The sequence below is a fragment of the Lissotriton helveticus genome, chromosome 8 (assembly GCF_964261635.1).
Source record: "Lissotriton helveticus chromosome 8, aLisHel1.1, whole genome shotgun sequence".
In the NCBI taxonomy this organism is placed as follows: domain Eukaryota; kingdom Metazoa; phylum Chordata; class Amphibia; order Caudata; family Salamandridae; genus Lissotriton; species Lissotriton helveticus.
The window spans coordinates 1307627371-1307646729 of NC_136069.1; the positions used below are offsets into that span (position 1 = coordinate 1307627371).

The 19359-nt window shown below is 49.4% G+C and overlaps 1 protein-coding gene across 11 annotated transcripts in view; it reads right to left on the minus strand.

The window, feature by feature from the left end:
* Positions 1-19359, minus strand: part of LOC144773327 (uncharacterized) — a 756158-nt gene that overhangs the window by 218072 nt on the left and 518727 nt on the right. The gene's annotated exons all lie outside the window — the stretch shown is intronic.

The following is a 19359-nucleotide window of genomic DNA, read 5'->3' on the forward strand; positions in this document are numbered from 1 at the left end:
CTCATTTCTGGGGGCAAGGTGTTCCAAATCATGGGGCCGTTCCTGAGAAGGTACGATTGTATGTTTTTTTCTTGGAGAAACGTTGTGGTTTGAGTAGAAGATTATCAGAACTCCTTGTAGATCTGTTACCTTGCGAGAGCACTAGTTTCTCCACAAGGTATCTCTGGGTTTTGTGGTGCAATGCCTTATGTGTCATACAGGCGATTTTCAAATGGATTCTGGCTTCAAACGGTAACCAGTTGAGGGAACGAAGGTCCGGGTAAATGTGGCAGTTTCTTTTGGAGCCTGTGATGAGTCTAGCAGCTGTATTGATTGAGGCTCTTAGCGGAGCGGTTGTTGATGTTTTCAACTTCTTCCGGGACTGGGGGGTGGGTAAGATGCATCTTAATTCCAATGGGAATTTATTCCAGAGAGAGGTTACCAAAAATGAGAAGGACCAGCCCCCTATTCTGGACCTATGAATCCAAGGGATTTTGGCTAGAAAAAGGTTGGCTGAGCGCAGACACCTGGACACAGTGGGATGGGGAGGGGTATGGAGGAAGGACTTGCAGACTTAAAAGTGCAAACCCTGCAGGGAAAAACAAGCAAAAAATAATATCTACTATGTCATGCTTGGCCTACAGGCCAGAGTATATTTATGGAAGCTTTCACTGCCTGTTTCTAATGTAAATGATCACCGACACTCATAGACTCTTTAACAGTTCCTTGAAATCTGTGTCGACATGCCAAGTTAGGATTTATCATTCCCCACTGGTTGACCGACCTGTGATTTATCTCTCAAAGATATTTTTAGGAAAACTACCATTCTGTTTTCTTAATCTGTTTGGCCCTTCAATTCATGGCTCCCCAAAGAGGTGGTCTGTTCATAGTTCGATGCGGCAAGCTCAACCCAACAATACAATTCTTTAGTAAGGAAGAAGACAGGCGTTTTAGCAAAACATTCTTTAATGCAAAGCATGTGGAGTGGTTCCCTTAGCCAAGTCTTTCAAGCAGGCCAATGAACTGCAGGAGTTTCACATGGAGAACATCCTTATATACAGACAAGTGGAACAGATGTCGGGTTCTTCCATTCCTTCTATGGATATATTCACAATAGATTTTGTCCACACACCGCTTCCAAGCATGACTTCACTTCTTGAGATGAGCCTCTGCGGTAGTTTTTGAATAATTCGTAAAACCAGCGATGATCACCCTAGGAGGGCTGGGGCTGAAGGCTTCTTAACTGGAGTGCGCTGGGGCCAGCTGTTTGTATCTATTTATATAATGGTGTTGGAAAGAATGGCCTCAGTCCTTATTGCTCACTAAAGACCCCTTGCTACATGATTCTTTACACATTTATGACTGTAAAAAGCATAATTCCCTACAATAATGACAACACAAACTGCATTTCTCTCACAATCACCTCACTTTGTTTTGACTGTAATTGTTCTAAATGACAAAAGAAAAAAGTTCTGGAAGTGAAATAAAGAGTGTTGGACTTGGCCCTTCTGGCAGGTTCACCCCTACACTTTTTGCTTTTAATGGTGACCTGGTGATGGTGATTTTTGGTTTCTACGCACTTTCACTGTGTCCCAGTGGAAAGTGCGGGCGCACTCTGAGTGCATGTGGTGAGATAGGCCTGCCCTCCCATAGGAATGCATGGGGAATGTATGTGTCCCTGGTAGTTCCTGATGCGTGGGGTGTGCAGGCTCGAGTCTGGTATGTGCGGACTCGTGTGATTGAATGCTGCGCAATGATGTATGCGGCGTGTATGTGTCCAATGTGGAAGTGCCACTTCTAGACATGGGTGTGCGTGTGCAGTGAGTGCGCTGGCATGTGATTGGCTGGAGCTGGCTGGTGAGCCTGGCTCCAGGAGTCTGGATGGGTCTGCCCCGGTGGTGAGTGTTGAGATTAGCATGTGTGATGTGAGGGAGTGGTGCACCTGGGACCTGAATAGGGCTGGGCTTTCCCCACACAATGCTGGCTCCGCCCCCTGTGATGCTTCAATATCCCTAGCCCTGCCAGTGAATAGAGTGAGGGGCTGAGCACATCAAGAGTCCTCACAAACCAGCTGCGACTGGTTTTTACCCTCACCCTGTCAGTATAAATAGGGGCTGTGTCCCCTTACAAATGTTCTCTTCCAGGATCCTTTTGCTGAGGGGGGCTGCTGCTGCTGGGCGCCAGGAGGACCGCCACTGGGGATTGCCTTCCTGCCTGGAGGGACCAGTGAGCTTGCTCTGGGCCCAGCCCTACCCCCCTACCTGCCTCAAGAGCTTTGTTGGAGCTCTACCTTGCTTATAGCGCCTGGGAGCGCTTTATTTTGTCCCTAGCGCTTGAGAGCGCTTCACTTGTTCTCAGGCGGTGCCCACCCGGCATTTGACCCATTTTAATTGCCGATTTCCATTAATATCGAGTGCCCACCTCGTTTCATTTTTTATTTAAACGGAGCCGGTGCCCACCCAGCATTTGCCCCGGATTGTGCCACCAGCTGCTTTGTCCTCCCCGCCGGGCCGCCGCGCTGCCTGCGACGACCCAGAAGCCGAAGTTGTGACCCGGAAGACCCGCCCCCGCAGCACGAGAAGAGGAGCACGGTGGCTGAAAGCGCAGGCGGGCCTCCAGTGTTGCAGGAGAGCCCCGCGCCGCCACAAGGAAGAAGTCAGTGTTTCTCCCCCCATCGGGGCTCCCGTGAAAGGAGGGAGTGCCCCGCAGCCCAGGGGCCGAGAGAAGACGCCGCCGAGGGGAGACGCCGCCTACTACCGGTGAGAGCGGGCGTCCCCGCGGGTTCCTCCTCAGCCCCGTGAGAGGCTCTTGGGCATTTTTGAATCCAGAGTCCCCCGAGTGGGACTCCAACGGTCCGGGCATTCTGTGGGTGAAAAGCCCACGAGCGGCTCAGCGGCATATTTGTTTGCGAGCCGGTCAAGGCTCCAGGGGGGCCTCTCGTTTCGGCTCGGGCGCAGTTTTAGTAATTCGAGGGCATTTGCGTGCATTTAGAGCCTGTGAGGCTCAGGGGGGCATTTAATTGTCGAGTCCCCCGAGCGGGACTCCAACGAAGCCGGCATTCTTGGTTAGAGCCCACGAGGGCTCCGGGCCATTTCCGTGATCTCGAGCCCCAGAGGGGGGGCTCCAACGATGCCGCATTTTTCTTTAGAGCCTGCGAGGCTCTTGGGGACATTGAGGGTGGTAGAGCGGCCCCAGCTGGCAGCGGACTGCTCCCCCCAGTTCCCAGCAGTATTTCTAGAGCCCACGAGGCTCCATCACTTCGGGGGCATATTTCTATTCAGAGCCTGAGAGGCTCAGGGGGACATTGTATTTGTTTAGGGCCCTGAGGTTCCCACTTTGCCCCACAGTTTTTCTCAAGCCCAGCGAGGCTCACCGGTGGTTCTTGGCCCCAGTGGTTGATTGTTTAGGAGCCCCGCAGAGAGCCAGGAGGCACGCTGGTGCCAGGCTCCCTACTACAGCTGCCCAGCACTTAGTGGGCAGCTGCCACGTTTAGGCTTGTTCTTTGGCTGCCTGCAGCCTGCCCTGACATTTGGGACACAGGGCGTCCTAGCCCCTGAGAGGCCAGTTGGCCTGGAGGGGACAGTTCTACATGGTTATGCCTATGTGATTTCTGCGAATTATTCTGTGCTGCACCTCTGAATGTGTTTGTTTATGCATCATGTGTTTTCCTTCCCTACACCTCTGAATGTTAGGATGCATCATGTGAAAAATGTTCCTATGTCCATACCCCTAAATGTATGGTGATACTTAGGTGGTTGTTTTTCTCCTAGTACAGGTGTTGCTAGTGAGGTCCTGGTTCCCTGCGTGACATTTTCCTAAGGTGGTTAGGGTTGCGTAGGTGGTACTTACCTCTTACCAGTAGTTACTGGTTGTGTGCTTTATGTTCTATTTGTGCTACAGTGATTATATTTCTAAAAACCTACAAGTGCATTCCTGACAGTGGTCCCTGTGGCCCTGTCCTGTACATAAACCCCTGTAACTTCGGCCCGTGCCTCTGGCACATTGTAAAGTGTGTGTTTTTATCTAATGTGTTTTGGTGCAATACAAAGGCTATTTTTATATATAACCTTGTGTGGAGTTTCCTTTGTGGTGGGCCTTGGGTGTTGTTGCTGGGTGCACGCGCAAACGCTTAACTCACATTGCCTCCGAGTTTAGCCTTACTGCTCGTGTCACGTTACCAAGGGGGTGAGCAGGGGTTATCTTGGTGTGTAACTCCCTTGCCCTGACGTGGGAATGGTGGTTTCTGACTGACTTTGCCGCAAGCCTTGGCCAGCCAGAGATCCCATTTCTAACAAAGAGGATACAAGAACTTCAGATAATCTTATTGTACTTTTAATTTTGGGTGCACCACTATATCTGTAATTGTATGCTTGTCTGCTATGCAGAAGTAGCCATATGTGGCTGATACTATTTAGGGTGTGCACCAAACCCACGACGAGTGTGGGCTGTGCGAGTTGGTTAACCTAGCCGCTGTTTGAAGTTGTTTGAAACATTTGCTATATTTTGGCAGTTTTCTATGATTACTCCAGGCGAATCCAGATACCTTGGGTACCTTTAGAATCCGCATCAGGTGGAAAACATAGTGCTAATTTGGCCAGGATCTCAGTGGCATTAAAGGAGAGCAACGGGGGCAGTCTTCCCCAGGTGGCAAGAGTTTTGGGGGTGGTGGCCTGCACCTCCGCTCTTACCTGCAGCCGTCGCGGGCGGCAAACGCAGGGATTGCCAGAACCACCCCCGCCACACTTACCGGCGCCCATCATGGGGCAGCAAAACATGGGGACCACCACAGGCAGCAAAAGGTCTAGCTACGTCACTGCAGGATCCCTTTTGTAGAAAAAAAAGTATATATAGGCATGGAGTGCCCCAAACATCAAAAAAATAGTTCAGCACTAGGGGAGGGGTGGAATCGCTCAGCAGTTATGGGGTGAATGTTAAAGTTAGTATAAAGTTATTATCCAGTTATCAGTGTAACTTCTTGTGGGCATCATTAAAGTCAAAGGTCATTCAAAATCGCCTATGGTTATGCCATAGTGGTCAGCGGCATGAATTATGACTTTCAATAAGTCTATAATTGCATTAAACTCTTGCCTAGAAGTCATCTCAGCTAGAATATTCAGCTGCAATCTATAATGTTTCTAGGAGTGACCAGGGTAATACGCAAAGAGTCCTCTTCCTGTAAAGTCTGCAATAAACAGATACATTGAATGCAGCACGTAGGACTGTTCTTAGCAAGGGACTGGACCATAGACTCTAAACCTTCAAGGCTTCTGAAGCAGGGGCGTAGGCGGTCTTAAAAGTTAGCAATGAAAGAAATATGTTAATCTAATTAAAGACCTCTCTAAGTAAGATTCATGCTAAAACATTTCCTGTAAGCTTTTTAAAATATTATCCACATCGAGGGGCATCTTTACAAGCCACAATCGCCACAGGGGGCTTCGCCTTATTTACAAGGCATTCTTAAGTCACATAACGTGGCTTAATGCCGCCTTGTAAATAAGGCACCCTTTCACGCTATATTTAGAGTGAAAGGGTAGGGCAATAAGTGTTGCAGTGGGCGTTCCGCCACAACACCCGTTGATTTTGATGCTGGCCCATATTTACAAGGGTGGCGTAAATGTGGGGCAGCGCCAAAATTAAGACCAAAAAAAAACCTGGTCTTAACATGGAGAAACGAGGAGAAATTCTTTATTTCTCCTAGTTTTTGCTGTTTCTATGTGTGCTCCATGGTGCAGCACACATAGAAACAGCAAACCGTTATGCATGATTGTTTATGTTCAGGAAGGTTTCCGTTCCTGCGCATAAACCATCATTTTAAAAATAACGTGTTGCGACTTCTGTGCGTGCTGCACAAAGCAGCACACATCAAAGTTACTAATCACCATTTAAGATTGTTTATGTGCAAGAAGGGACACCTTCCTGCACATAAACAATCATTTCTCACAACGAAGGAAGTGTGCCTGCTTTGGCGCTAGGCAGCTGTACCATAGTGTAAATACGGTGCAGCCCTGTGTTTCCAAATGCCATGCTCCGTCACTTTCCTTGTAATATATACCCCAGAATTCATAATCCACTGTAGGTATCCCATTACGTGGGTGTGCATTTACACGTTGTATAAATATTTTCAGAAAAAAAAACATTAAAAGTACAGGTTGGTTGAAAAGCAAATATCCATAATGTCTATATTTAAAAAGTGAAGAAGTGCTACGCTTTCCCTTCCTTGTTATTCTGACAGCCAGCTGGTGGCCTGCCACTGAGCTGAGCTGCATTGTGATAATGATTCCCTTTTTAGGAAAAGTAATTTGTCATTTTTCACAGGTCAGGTTTGAATTCCTTTTGAAAGGGACTGCTGCAAGCAGAGAGCATCTGCTGTGTTTTTCATTCAGAAGGTATTCGATCATAGGAACATGATGTCTGTGCGATGCACTTATTCAGATCAACTTGTCTGACTTTTAAGCCTTCCGCTTAGAAGCCAGGCAAGAATCTTGGAATCAGGCCATTACACCTTGAATTAGGGAGGCCAAAGTAGCCCACTGCATGAACGTGAATAAGGCAATACTCAAATGTGCACCAAGCTCACAGCTGGAAGCAGGGATTATATAGGATGACCAGAATTTTAAAGCCAAAAACCGAGACATTTCACAAAAATAGAAGAAGGACTACAATTTTACTTCAAGCGATGAGAGCGCTCCTGAGCAGAGAATTACAGAACAGGCAGTAAGAACATACATAAAATGCAATTTTTAAGCCCAATAGCTTGCCTGTTAAGTAAATTGCTTTCTTAAAACAACTGCTAACTATCCCTGCTTTGTAAAACATAAAAAACACCTCCCACAGTTTTCAGTCGACCCTCTCTAAAAACGGGGACATGAGCTAAATTTCTTAAATTTTGCTGGGACAGCTTGTTAAAAACAGGGACCGTCCTGGCAAAACGGGGACGCCTGGTCACCGTAGGGATAACCAAGCTGTAGTTCAGAAAGAGAATGAGCTATATTGTAGGGTTGGGTACAGTTTGCGGAATTTCACTCCATGGTACTCTGAAAAGTGCCGGAAAAACTCCACTGCGCTCCGCGGAGTTCAGCCAGTGGCAGTGTCTGTAATGTCGCATTGCTCGCACAGATGTTTAGTGCCAGGAGTTTGTCCTGCTCTGTTAAATCAGCGCGAAAGGCACTACGTGTCATGCCAGAGGGCACTGCTGCTTTCTGACGGCCAAGTAGACATTCTACTCAAGTGGCAGCTTCCTCAACACGAGCAGTAGCGACCTGCTGTGACAGCCCGCATTGAGAAATGTAGGTGGGGGGAGGTCTAGTGCGTGATTTTTTCTCACGAGTGCTCACCAACTTAACGTTGGTGAGCCACTCAAGAGCAAAAACTCTGCTCTGCGTCACTTTGTGACGTTTTGCAGAACTCTGCGTGGAGTGGGCAAAACTCTGCGAACTCCACCAGCGGAGCGGAATTCTTCACCCATCCCTACAATAGAGGTGGCTTCAAGCTTTAAAGTTTGTTTATATCGTATTTCATTTGCAATATGTTCAGTAATGATACTGTCTTAAGTGATGTTCATGGCCGTGTCTTTGCATTGCTGCTTACTATCGATGTACCACATTTCTGTGTTAAAGTAACCTGCAATCGGTGGAAGAAGGAAAAGCAGGACAACCTAGCAGTTGAGCAGAGAAAATACAAGCATTCGCTTATTTCTTTTTAACCAGGGCATATTAATGTTTAATGTGAATCACGTGGTATAAAATAGATCACAGTGTCCAAGATGGCAGCAGGTTCTAAAGGTAAAGCACCTTGTCATATCATGTGCTCACTTACTGTCACTCCTGCTCCATGACTACGGCTGTAATTCTAAATAGGTTTGTAAATGCGACTTGTGCGACTCGGGCACGAGATGGGTTTCTGCCCCTGAATCGGCATTACAAGTTGTGCATAAGTTTCACACAGCTATATTTTCCCTCACAAATGTCGCCAGATAGCAGCTGGCAAAATGAGTGGGAGGAAAACCACAAGATTCCAAGTATTGCATTCAATAATGAAGAAAACACGTGGTGTAGCATGTTACTCCCCACTTATGGTTGGGAGGTGGTAACACAGCAAGGCATACTGCACCCCATGGTATCACTCACTCACTCACTGGCTGGCATTACTTCCCAGGACTATCCCGCACCTTCTAGTAAGGTCCTATAAGAAAGTTGACCTGATGGTTCCTTACTTGGCTGTGGAAGGTAGTAGCGGCTCCTCCGCTAAGGCGGAGAAGCGTTGCCCAACTGCTCTTAGAGCAGTGAAAGAGGGCAAAATAAAATGACAATACCTTGTGTTATTATCATTTTATTTTGGGTTGCAGCAGGGCTGGATTAGGGCAGGGCAGATCTGGTGGCTCAGGAAGGAGGAGAGGTTTGTGCAAACTAAGTGCACATGACTGCTTGGCCGGCCATTTTGGCCTGTCCAAGCAGTCATGCGCACTTTGCATATTCCCCAACACGGCTGTAATGGACAGCCTGGTGGGGAATATGCACAAGCTCCATGTCCCGATCTGAGCGCCAGTCCACAGCGCTCAGACCAATCACAACGCTGCATTGCAACCTTGTGATTGGCTCAGGGGAGCCTGTGTGCCAGGGAGTTTCCTGCTTCTTCTTCCGGACCGGAGAAGTTAAGCAGTGATGGAGAGGCGGCGGAAAAGGTAAGATTTCTCTTGTAATATTTTCAAACCCCTCCCCTACCCCACAAAGAGGCCCCTACCTATGTCAAGAACTTTGGTCTTAGATAAATCCCTCCCATGGCTTAGATCTCATCCAGTGAGAGGCAACTCATGGCATTGCTAAAGTTAGCACTGTGGTTGGTAGACGATTTCCCAAAGCTACTAATTTAAGGAAGGTGCAGTAACGTGTTTAGTTTCTCCACCTATTTCTCCACCTAACATGCTGCTATGGCTTAATGACGAAGGTGTCCCTGGGTTGTCCGCTGACAGGTTGCCATGCTTTGGTCCAGAAACAACATCAGACTAAAGCAGTGACCCATCTAAATGTCAAAAACCTTTATGAGGGTTGGTGGCCCTAATGTTTTTATCCACTGATTGTGTTGCCTTCGGTAGCTAAGGCAGCCTTCGTATAAAGAAGATGTAGGGAACCTGCAAACCCATCCACCAGGTGCTTCAACTCGCTTTTATCTGTCACGCTCTTGGACTATCCTCGCTGAAGTAGGTCCCTGTGTTCGAGAACCCCAAAAACCATGGGGCTCTGGTGCATAACACTCCCTGGTCTGCGAGCATATGGCCACATGCCCCTCCAGCTTCTCCCAAGCCTTTTTGCACACAGGCCCCGCTGGCTTCTTTGTGCGGGCATTGGATTCTCTCCAGTGCTTGATTTGTACGAAAATGTGTGCCAGGGGAAAGGTAATTCTCAGAACGACACTTGTATCTAGCACCATCCACTGTCCATGGCAGTGCTGCCAAGTACCAGTGCAGACTCTGCCTATCAGCAATGGCACTCCAACACATGTGACAGTATGGACTATTCCCAGGCACCCAAAGCTGTACATTGGCATGGATTATGCTGGTAGTGGTACCTTTCCAATGTATATAGAATTGTTAAACTTGCTGCTAAGTACTCTTTTTAAAAATAGATGGAAAGCGCCACCATGTGGTGTACTGTTATTTATATGTGCCGGTGTTAAGAAATAAGTGCTGGTGTCAAGCACCAGCCCAAATTAAGCACTAGTGCTCCCCCTCATCTTCCTACCCAATGGCACTCAAACTTCAAATTAACTCAGCACCTAGGAATTTTGAGACAGGCAACTTCAATTTTCTAACGTCAATGATGACCCTACCCTTTTACTTTATCGGCCTTTCGCATCTGGATAGCTTGCTACCTGAATCCCTTACACATTGCATTTGCCTGAAGCTTTCCCCAAACAATCCTTGCTCATTTTGGGGCACTCTCCAAACCCTAAAAGGCCTAATGAGCTGCTGACTGCACTACCACTCAAAACTGGCACCTAAGATTGGAGGTACATTTAGTGGACGTCAAATTAAAAACTTGAGCAGTGTTTCCAACCAATTTGAGTTTTGAACAAACCCTTTGTGACTTTCTTATTACAAACCTATATTGAGTCCATCTAAATAATTTCGATTATTGAGTGATGCAGAACTACCAATTCTCACTGTGTCACCATGTGTGTTGTAAACAGGGCCGGACTGGCTGTAGCGTGCACAGGGTGTTTCCCCAGTGGGCCAGAGGCCAGTTTTGTATCAATGCTGCAATATCGGCCCCCTGTAACAAAAGTGGGGCCGGTCGAGAAGCAATCTGACAGGGCTGGTTGCTGTTACCAGGCCGACCCTGGTTGCAAATGAGAACTCCAGAGAGAGGGAATAGGTGTGAAGATTTATTCCAATGAAGGTCGCCCAGGACAGGCAGTGTCCGGCCGGCTCGGATCCCAGGGAGAACTGGCTCGTTAACTGGAATCTTCACCCCCGCTCCGTTTGCCTGCACGGGCCTACGTCAAACAATAACATGACATTTGAAATACCACAAGCAGCAGAGGTGCTGCTCAAGAATAGAACAGGTCGCATATGCTGCACCACTCGCTGCCTAGTACAATGCAAAGTATTACAGCGTATCACATAATATCTGCTTGTGGAATTTTACAACTGGGGGGCACTACCAACCAGAATATAAGATCCTTAAGTATTTGCCCGGCGGTGTCGCCTCTTGAACCCACAAAGAAGTTAAACTATTGAAGAGGCAGGCGCTGGAGACTGGAAGGCAGGAAACAAGGTTTTTATTTTCTCCGGAGGAGAACACAACGAAACGGACAGAAGGTATCGTTCTGAGGTGCTCTAACTGCATCCCCCGAGGCCTGGCCTCTTATACACACGTTTATCTGTTTATTGTATGTAACACATTCTCGTCGATACTTTGATGTACGGAAAGACATCCTCAGAATTCCCCCCTTCCCAGCCCGTTCCCACGCAAGGTTACAGTGGAAGTCCCCGCCCCGTTCACAACAGGTGATGATCATCGCGCAGCTGGATATTCCGCCAATTCGCGGAGTGTGTGGGTTTCGATCGGATCTCGTGGGATGGGGGGGGGCTTTGATCATCTCGGGGGTCCTTTGAGGAGGGAAGCTTTCGATTGTACGGGGAGGGGCAAGGGATTGGTATCGGCAGAGCTGGGTGTCGGCCTGGGAACGGGGAAGACAAACGGGCACACGGGGAAAAGGGGTTTGCATCAAAGGGCCGGAGATCATGAAAGGGAAGCAGGGAGGTGTTGCGCTGGGAACAGGATGAGGGCCTGGGGCAGAGCAGTGCCGAAGAGGGGTTTATGACTCAAGGCAGGTGCAAGCAGGGGGTTGCCAGTGAAGCTAGGAGAGAGAGAGACGCGCTGGCTCTCGACGAGAGCAGGGAAGCCATGGTGCCCAAAATGGCGGCTGTTTTACGCGCACAAAGGGTTTAAGGAGAGCAAGAGGGCGCCGATAATGTTGACGGTTTTAGCCCAACTTTCAACAGTCCTCCCTTTTCAACATATCTAGCCACCTTGCTTTATTCAATGTCAATTTTCATCAAATTCCTAACTTCGGTATCGTACAATGCTCTCATATGTTCGCTTCCAATGTCCACAGTTTTGGGAAAAATACAACTCGCACATAAAGAACACATAGGTGGCAAACATTGAATTCCTAAGCATAGGCCACATATTACAACTACGGGAATCAGGATAATGGTGAGCAGTCTCCAGCCCCAGCTTTTGACGGTGTCCCAGAACCAACCACCAAGCGACCATTCTTCTTGCTCTTGGTGAACTTCCGAGGAGAGTCTGTGAAGATGTTCGATGGCTTTGTACACTGAGGGTGAGTTGTCCGGTATGTATGTACAACAGCTGGCCCCAATAATGCGGCATGCTCCTCCACGGTCCGCCAGAACCACATCTAGAACGAGGCGGTTCTGAAGAGCCACCAAACGGACCGCTTGGAGCTCGGCAGTGTTGTTGGCAAAGATGCCCGCTGTGATGTTCATGGTTGTCTCGACTGCCTGAGTCAAATGTCGGATGGCACGGCTGTTTGCCATCGGGCCCCAGAGGGGGACGAGTCCTTTCATAGCATCGAGGAACTGTGCCCCTGTTGAGTCGGCTTGCTCAACGTCTTTGGCTCGTTTTTGTCTGTGGTGATTCGCTGGGGCCACATAAGTTGGAGGAAGGACGAAGGAGATGTAGCAAGTGCCCCCCCAGCCTTTGGGGAGCCAGGTGTAGGCCTTCGTGCCGCAGATGAAATACATGTTTGGAGATGACACAAAGGAAGGTGGATCCGGGGAATCCAGAGTGCTGGTAAAGCGGCAAGCGCTGCGACCCACCAGCTGTGTCCCAAGTCCTTCTACACACATGTGGCCTGTGACGTTGATGACCGTCAGGGCCACGGTCAGAGTGGCAGCCGTTCGTTTCCGCAGATAGGAGAAGGTGGGTCTGGTTGGATTGTTGAACACCTGCATTTCGATTCGTTCTTTGGCCGGGATGTCCATTTGGATCGAGTCGCTGGGGGTCAGCGGGCAGAAGTGTGTCTTTGTCTTGTTTCGCCCGGCCCCATGAGAAGAATGTGCTGCAGTTCTGCTGGAGGTGGCATTGCCCGTATAGCTCTCTTGCAGGAGGATCAGCCAGGCAAGGCAGGAGCCGTGGACAGAGAAGGGTGAAGGGATGAATGGTATTGAATGTCCAGTGGCATGGGGTAGCAACCCACAGATCCAGCAGTTGGTGGCGTTGGTGGCAAGATTGTGCTGGTGAAGTAGCTGCACGAAAGAGTTGTTCCAAAACTCCTTTCGCCTCTCTCTTAGTTGAGGAGAGAGCGAAATTAGATGATGTTCCTTCATGGTGGTAGGCTGAGCAGTGGTTAGGAATGTTTCGTGAGCAGGTGCGTGTTCTTCCATAATCCAGAGCGTAGTCATGAGGAGAAAACAGAGGAGGATTACGATGAAGAGTGCAATTGTCTTTGAGCTATGGAGTCTGTCTATTCTCGGATTTCTGTAGTGGGTATTTCCTGCTGTCTCCGTCGGCTTCTTATTTGGCGCTTCCATCATCTTCTTATCTGGCGCTTCCATCATCTTCGTCTTCAAGGTGCTCGGTAGTGGGCAGGACCACAGACTTAGTTTTAGCTTCTCTCCAGGTAACCCTTGGTAGCTTTGGGTCACCGTTCTGAGATCCTTTAACCTAGTCCGTGGCCTACTTAGCCGAAGCTCCCTCCTTTCGACGCAGGAAATACCCTTCTCGAGATGGTACAGTGGGGTCAGGATGTTTTGAAAGTTCAAGTGTCTCAGTATCAGGGTAGCAGTTCAACGATGGTCGGTCCTGGTTCAGGAGCTCTTCTTGGGTGTTGACGGTGTCTGTCGTGGCCAGGGTTGGAGAGACCTTTTTGCAGTGGTGAGCGTGCAGCCAGTGTTTCTTCCCCTCCACTCGAAGTGCGGTCCGAGTGGTGATCAGCACTTGCCAGGGGCCCGTCCACCGGGGTTCCAAACTCTTTGATCGCTGAAAATTTCGGATCAGCACGAAGTCCCCCGGCTGGATGGCGTGACCCGGACCCCTGGAAGCATCGGGGATGGCCTGCTGCACCTGCTGATGAAGGACAGACAAAGTTTCTGTCAATTTGTACAGATAATCAGACATTAGGACATCCGGAACGTCATGAATGGAAGTTGGTTTCGGGGCAGACCAGACGCTCATGGGTCGACCGAAGACAACTTCATAAGGGGTTAAGTGATGTCGGGTGGGGGTAGAGCGCATCGATAGCAATGCCAATGGGAGGGCGTCTGGCCATTTCAGGCCCGTCGTAGCCACTATTTTGGCCAGTTTAAGCTTTAGTGTGGCATTGTGTCGTTCGACAAGCCCAGCAGATTGGGGGTGGAAGACTGCGTGGAATTTTTGTTTAATACCCAGCCCATTTAGGATGAGCTGGATAACGTTGGCTACAAAGTGGGGGCCATTATCACTCCATAAAACACGACAGAGGCCATAACGGGGGAAAAACTCCTTTAACAGGACCTTTGCAGTGGCCATAGCGGTGTTGTCACGGGTTGGATATGCTTCCACCCACTTGCTAAATGCGCACACCACGACGAGTACATATTTCAGGCCTTGGCATCTGTCTAGCTGGATGTAGTCCATCTGCAGGACTTCAAATGGGTGGTTTGGGACCCCAAATCCCCCCCGGGGTACTACAGTTCCTTTCCCGGGGTTGTGTTGCAGGCATATTAAGCATTGTTGGACCAGGCGTTTGGCGGAATCTGGGATCTTGTCATTGTGCCAAACCCTGGAGACAAGTTCGATCATGGGGGCTGATCCTATGTGGGCAGGGGAGTGTGCCATGGTTAATATGGGAATCAAGTACGAATCAGGTAGCAACCATTTGTTCGTGTCTTTTGTCCGCCAGCAGCCTTCATCGTCTTTCAATCCCACCCGTGTCCATTCGGTCAATTCGTGTTGTGTGCTAGTCGTTTGTATGTCTCTAATTGTGTCCTTGGCGTCAGTCCAGTTTTCTGCTTGTGACCTGGTCACGTACATATGTGTCGTCGTTCTGTTTTCAGCTGTCGTTCGGGCGGTGATGTCGGCTAGTGCATTTCCCTGTCCGATAATGTCTGTCACTTTCTTGTGTGCCTGGCATTTGATAACGGCAAGTTTGTTGGGGAGGAGGACAGCTTCGATTAAGGCGGAGACTAGATCTCCGTGCAAAATGGGTGTGCCGTGTGAGGTCAAGTATCCTCTCTCCCTCCAGAGAAGCCCAAAATGGTGAACCACCCCGAAGGCATACTGGCTGTCGGTGTAAATGTTCGCTGTGGTTCCCGTTGCCAGGATGCAGGCTCGCGTCAAAGCAATCAGTTCCGCTGCCTGGGCAGATCGCTGGGTGATGCGGGCTGTTTCTATTACAGTTCGAGCCGTGGTGACTGCATAGGCAGCGGAAGTGGTACCATCGGGGAGTTTGATGCAAGAACCGTCCACCCACAACTCCCCGTCGGGGTCAGGGAAAGCTGTGTCTCTGAGATCGACCCTACTCCTGGTCTGTTCGTCCGTAAGAGTCACGCAGTCATGTATGGGGTGCACATTGGGATCGTTCTCTGGCAAGGGTAACAGAGTTGCTGGGTTCAGTGTGGTGCATCTTTTCAGGGTGATATGGGGGGCAAGCAAGGTCAGTTCGTATCCTGTCAGTCGTGCACTCGTCAGATGTTGTGTCTTGGTTTGGTTCAGGAGGGTGTCGACTGCATGGGGTACCAGTACCGTGAGGGAATTCGAGAGTACAATCCCCTCACTCTGTCGGATAGAGACTGCAGCAGCAGCTACAGCTCGAAGGCAGGCAGGCAAGGCTCTGGCGACAGGGTCAAGAGTGGCAGAGAAGTAAGCGCACGGTCGTTGCTTAGGGCCGATGGCCTGGGTCAGGACAGATAAAGCGCACCCCTCCCTTTCGTGAGTGTAAAGGGAGAAGGGCTTTTTGTAATCAGGGGTACCCAGGACAGGGGCTGAGCAAAGGGCATCTCGTAGTTCTGTGAAGGAAGTTTGACACTCAGGAGTCCAAGGGAGTGGGAAAGGGACGTCTTTGTTTAGCAGGGAAAGCAGTGGTTTTACAACGAGGCTGAAGTTTGGTAACCATTGTCGGCAGAAGGAGGTGAGGCCTAATAGGGAGCGAACCTGCTTCTGGGTTTTTGGGACAGGGGTATCTAGAATGGTTTGGATTCGATCAGGGGTGAGTTTTCTTCCATCTCTGGACAAAAGGTGGCCTAGGTAAGTGACCTGGGGTAGGCAGAATTGCAACTTCTTCTTGGAGACCTTGTGGCCATTTTCCGCAAGGAAGTGCAAGAGTTGAATGGTGGCGGTAACCGCTAGAGGGGTGGTGTCGGCTGCCAAAAGGATGTCATCGACATATTGTACCAACACCACCCCGTCGGGTAACTGGACTTGGTCTAGTTGTCTTTTGAGGGCCTGGCTGTAGATGCTAGGGCTTTCCGTGTAGCCTTGAGGCGCTCGGCAGAACCTATATGAGCGGGCTTTTAGGGTAAAGCCGAAGAGATATCGGCTGTCTGGGTGGATGGGGATGGAGAAGAATGCGTTCTTGAGGTCGATGACGGAAAAGGTGGTGGCAGTGGATGGAATCAAGGTCAGGATGGTGGTGATGTCTGAGACCACAGGGTACTGGGGTACCACCACTTTGTTGATCTCTCGGAGGTCGATGATGAAACGGTATGCTTTCTCATCTCCCTCTCCCTGCTTCTTGATAATGGGCAAGATAGGGCTGTTGGAAACGTTGCTAACCACTTCCTCTACCACTCCTGCGTCTATCAGTGACTGGATAATCATTACCAATGCCTTCTCGCCCTCTGGCGATATCCGATATTGTGGGAGTTTTGGGAGTGTTGCGTCTGGTCGGACAGTAATGTGCACTGGGTCAATTAACATACGCCCTACGTCCGAATCCGCTTTGGCCCACAGATACGGAGGTAGAGTGTCAAGCAGGGACGCGTCAACGTCGGTGATGGAAAACATGTGTCGGGGGGAACAATGTCTAAGCAGAACGGGGTTGTCGTAAAGAAACACTCGAACTCCATCTTGAGAACACCTAATCGTCGCTCGGAAGTGTTTCAGTAAGTCAAGTCCCATAATGGCGTCAGGGCTATTGGAGGAAAGCAAGAACGTGGTGTCAGTGGTGTTGTTTTCTACGTCAAAGAGAATCGGGGCAGACAAAGGGTTGGTGGAGGGCGTTCCATCGAAACCTGTCGATGTTATGAGTGAGCCAGACAAGGGTGCCCTTGGAATCAGTCGTTTAGATAACGCACTACGTGTTGCGCCAGTGTCTACCAGAAATGGAGACTTGGTACCCAGGACCTTAGCAGTGACATAAGGGCCCTGCTGGTCAACATAGAGCTCGACTGGATCCCTCCCTCGCCCTTGGCTGTCCTACGCGAAGGTGTGAGTGTCGTCATAGTCAGATTGTTGATATTGGTTCTGCCTGGGTCGATCGAACGTATTTGGTCTGCTTGATCTGTCATTAGTCGCGTCATTTGGGGGCCCTCGTTGTGGTCCCTTAGGTCTCGGTCCGTTTGCTACATCCCTGGGGTCTTTGTTTCTGATCATTTCCAGAAGAACTGGGCACTGGGATTTCCAATGACCAGTCCCTTTGCAGAAAGCGCACTGATCGTCTCTAAGGTCTGTGCGTCCACTGTAGGAAGTCAGAGTGCGGTCCTGGGGAAATGTAGTCTTAGGGACGTTTGTCTGGTAGTTTCCCCGGTATTGGTCTCGTCCTATAGTCACCCCTTGCAGTTTGGCAATCATCACCCTCTCTTTTAAGTCCTTCTTCTTTTTCTCTGTCGCCCTATCGTTTTCATTTTTCTGATGCTCATAATATTGGGCCATTTGGAGAATCGCTGTAGGTTTGGAGGCTGCCCAACTACTTTCGCTGGCCTGTAGTTTCTGGGAGATTTCCGATGATAGGCCCTTAACATAATTCTGGACAAACAGATGGTGTCCGGTTGCAGTGGTCATGTCCTGGCCGCTGTAATCGGAGAACACCGTTTCAAACCGGGAGAAGTATTCCGATACATCCTCCTGGGGTTTTTGGCGACAGGCTGTTACTATCGACCAGTCCACTTTCTTTTCTGGGATTAGGGTTTTTAATTTCTCTACGATTTTATCTGGGAGGTCTAGAATGGATTTCAACGGCTTTTGTCCTGGTCCCCGTTGTTTGTCCAGGTCATCGAGTTGTGACCAGGTATGTCCAAACAGCTCAAGGTGGTCGACTTTCCGGATTTGCTTCCACACATCAGCTGGTAGACATAACCCGAAGAACAAGTCGATGTCAGCCAGGGTCATGATCGTTGAACCCAGGGCTGTACCCAATTCAGTATAGAAGGCAGTGGGGTTTTTACGTAGGTCGGGTAGAGATTTCCGGAATGTCAGTATCTCTTGCCGGTCCCATGGCTGGTAGACCCAGTTGTACACTACCCTTCCCTTCGCATCTTGGTTGTTTGCATCATCGTGAGTCCCTGTACCCCGAGGAGGAACCCAGTAAGGGGCAGCCTCACGTATCGGCATCATGGTGTTAGATTGCTCGGTTGGTGGTTCGGTCACTACGGGGGCTGCGGATTTAGCTCCCGGCTTTCGTTCAGTGAGGTGGCGGAAAACCTCAAGCGTACGCGTAAGGAGGTCCGACACATCACACTCGCCCTCATCCCCGATATCGACCTTCCGGTACAGAGTCCTTAGGCTCTCGGGACCTTTGTCTCGATATCGGTCCTCGTATGCATTCAAGACATGATAACACAGTCGTACGGTAAAATGTCGTCTGTGACTCCCTGTATACGAGCTGAACATATCTGTGATGTATTCTTCATCATCCTTCCTTTCTACCAGTGTCCTTGCTATTTTGTCGATCCCCGCTCGCTCATCTTTGTCTAGCCTGTTTGTTCTTGCAGGGCCAGCCCCTCGAGTCTCATGGTCGACGTTGTTGTTGGTGCGGGTTTTAATACAAGGGGTTCGGCTGGCACAGAGGCCATTGGGGCCGACGCTGTGGCGGTACCTTCGTTTGTACCTGGGGGTGGCGCGTGCTGCGCCAAGGGTTGAGAAGGGGCATATGGAGGGGGCATGTAGATGATAGGAGGACCTAACAGCAGGTCCTCATTGGCTTGTCGTTTCGAGGGTAAATCAGGGTAGAGCATGGAGGGGGTTCTAACCGGACACTGGCTTGGCGTTTCCATTTCTAGTTTCTGTTTAGCTTTCTCTCTTTCTTTTATCTCCTTTTTTAGTCTCTGAGCAGCTAGGTGGGCTGCTTTTTGCAGCTCTTTTTCCAACCTACTCTCAGTTCTCTTTTTACGTTGTTCAGTTTCTTTTCGCCACATGCCGAAGCTGTCAAGCATAGTAGGTGTTGTCTTGTTTTTACCTAGGGCAGTTTCTAGCGTTTTTATTTTATCATCATCGAAGGATCCTATCAGGGGCCATTGACTTTCTTGACCCTTTTTTGTATATTTATGCCATAGTTTACTATAGGCTATAGCGGTCAATCCATGCTTCATGAACATGTCCTTATTAGGGGTGCCTTCCAGTGGGGCTGGATGGTCCATCTCTAATAGGCGGTCCGGGCTAAACAGGCTACTAATCAGTGGGGAGAAGACAGACATGACGGCTCGTAACGAGGGACTAAAAAGTCAGCACTGCCTATCTTATCACTAGGTGCAAAGACTGGACAGAATATTTCTATTCTACGTTGTTTGCAGGCAGTGAATACCTCATGGATCAAGATAACAAAAGACCAATAAATAACAATGGGGAGAATGAGTAGGTCCGCAAAGATCTGCGTTACCTACCTTTTTCACTATCTGCAAAAAGGGTGGTCTCTTCCCTGTTTGCAGACAGGGAATCTCCA